This window comes from Sinocyclocheilus anshuiensis, unplaced genomic scaffold (assembly GCF_001515605.1).
Source record: "Sinocyclocheilus anshuiensis isolate Anshui unplaced genomic scaffold, SAMN03320099.WGS_v1.1 scaffold447, whole genome shotgun sequence".
Lineage (NCBI taxonomy): Eukaryota > Metazoa > Chordata > Actinopteri > Cypriniformes > Cyprinidae > Sinocyclocheilus > Sinocyclocheilus anshuiensis.
Window position 1 is genome coordinate 2,799,126 of NW_015552615.1, and position 2,727 is coordinate 2,801,852.

Consider the following 2,727-nt stretch of genomic DNA (forward strand, 5'->3'; position numbering starts at 1 on the left):
TCTCACTCCCCCCGCCAATATATATATATATATATATATATATATATATATACTGTATGTACAAAATCATGAGATCAGGTTGCTGTTAACCGGCCATTAATGTGTTTCATTTTAGGCCTCAGGTTTATAAGTGTGACAAGCATACAAATGAAAGGAAATGCATTGTTTTGATTAATTAATAAACAGTTTATCACTCTTAATAAAATAGCTGTGACTGTGTGTGTGTGTGTGTGTGTGTGTGTGTGTGTGTGTGTGTGTTTATTGTTTTTAAAGAATTCTGTTTGCAACTTTACAATTTGGATTTATTAATTATTGGATTTATTTTGTAACACTTTATAATAACTTTCATTAATAAATCATTAACAAACATTATATAATGTTTAACTAATCATTACTTAATATATATTCACATATCTAGAAATATGAGATAATGTGCTTGTTAATGTTAACTAATTAACTTTATTCTATTTGGTAATATTACCAAATGATTAACAGATCATTATTTAATGTAAACTGAAATGCTTACAAATGTCATTAAACTTTCAATTCATATGATTCAATTCAACTGATTTTGACAGATGGTTTAAAATTATTTAAAGCTTCATTAATAAATCGTTAACAAACATTATAATGCTTTAACGAATCATTAGTTAATGTTTACAAATGTCATTAAACTTTCAATGCGTTTTAAAAATCTACAAATGATTTTTACAGAAATTATACAATATTTACAAGCTTATTTGTTAATGTACATTTGAATGCTTACAAATGTCATTAAACTTCAGTTCACATTAGCTAATGCTCATTTTTACATTTAGAAATGCTGTGAAAATATAGCTTATAGGCACTTCACAAACTATCAATGTTAATATATTCATTAGCTCATAATCACAGTCTGTAAAATGTCATATATTTGGTCTTTGTTTGTTGTGTTGACTTCTTCTATTTGCACATCTTAAATCATTTATTAATAATTTGTTAATGTTTTTGCAGTACCCAATCGAAAGTGGAAACTATTCATCAATTATAAATGTTTATAAACATTTACTAATCATTAGTACCTTTATGAGCAGTCATTTTGATGGCAAAAAGTGTCCCAAATGACCAGAATTCACCCTATTTCCACCCTAAAAGTCCAGTGCCAATAAAGATACTAAAAAAATTAGTAAATGTTTATAAACATTTACAAATGATGAATAGTCTCCACTTTAGATTGGGTACTGCAAAAATTATATTTATAATTTATCAATAAATTATTTGTAAAGATGTGAAAATAGGGTGAATTCCGGTCATTTGGGATACTTTTTGCCATCAAAATGACTGCTCATAAAGGTACTAATGATTAGTAAATGTTTATAAACATAATAAATGTTTATAAATTAAAATAAATGATTTAAGATATGCAAATAGTAGAAGTCAACACAACAAATAGACCAAATATATGACTTTTACAGACTGGGATTATGAGCTAATGAATATATTAACATGAATAGTTTATGAAGTGCCTATAAGCTATATTTTCACAACAATTGTAAATGTAAAAAAGAGCATTAGCTAATATGTGAACTAAAGTTTAATAACATTTGTAAGCATTCAAATGTACATTAACAAATAAGCTTGTAAATATCGTATAATTTCTGTAAAAATAATTTGTAGATTTTTAAAACACATTGAAAGTTTAATGACATTTGTAAACATTAACTAATGATCCATTAAGCATTATATAATGTCTGTTAATGATTTATTAATTAAGCTTTTAATCATTGTAAAACATGTCAAAATCATTTGAAGATTTTTTTTTTAAGTGCATGATCAAATTAATTGAATATATTAGTATACTATTGTGTATCATTAAACAGAATATTCCTTCAGTCATACATCAACAGGAGGGAGAAAAATATTTTTTTCAAGAAAATACCATATTTATCAAAACAATGCAATATAAACAGATTGAATTGTGTTCCCTTATAGTAATCAAATTGACCCCTGTACACTGTTGACCCCTTACCAAACCTGTCCCTAACCTTACCCGTATCACACCTCAACAGCAGGAAGAGTGTTGTACATTAACATCATTTAAAATCATTTGTAGATTTTCAAGATGTGCATGATCATATGAATTAGAAGTTTAATGGCATTTGTAAGCATTTTAATTTACATGAAATGTAAATTATTAGGTAATGTTTAATACATGTATTAGTAAACATTAACAAGCACATTATTTCACATTTAGATATGTGAATATATGAACTATAATGATCCGTTAAGCATTACATAATGTTTGTTAATGATTTATTAATGAAAGTTATTATAAAGTGTTACCATTAATTTAAAGTTTAATTTAATTAGTTTAAAGTAAAGTTAATTTTTTTTTTACATATTCTACTTAAATCAATAAAAACAATGCTTAATTACACTGTAAAAAACGTTACCCTGCAACCTTAAAGGGGTCATATGATGCGATTTCAATGTTTCCTTTCTCTTTGGAGTGTTACAAGCTCTTGGTGCATAAAGAAGATCTGTAAAGTTGCAAAGACTAAAGTCTCAAATCCAAAGAGATATTCTTTATAAAAGTTAAGAGTCAACCACGCCTACCTAAAACGGCTCGTTCTAACACGCCCCTACATATCTACGTCACGATGTGGGAAGATTTGCATAACGCCGCCCAAATGTTCACGCAAAGAAAGAAGGCGTAACTTTGATTCTGGCTGTAGTATTGTTGCTGCC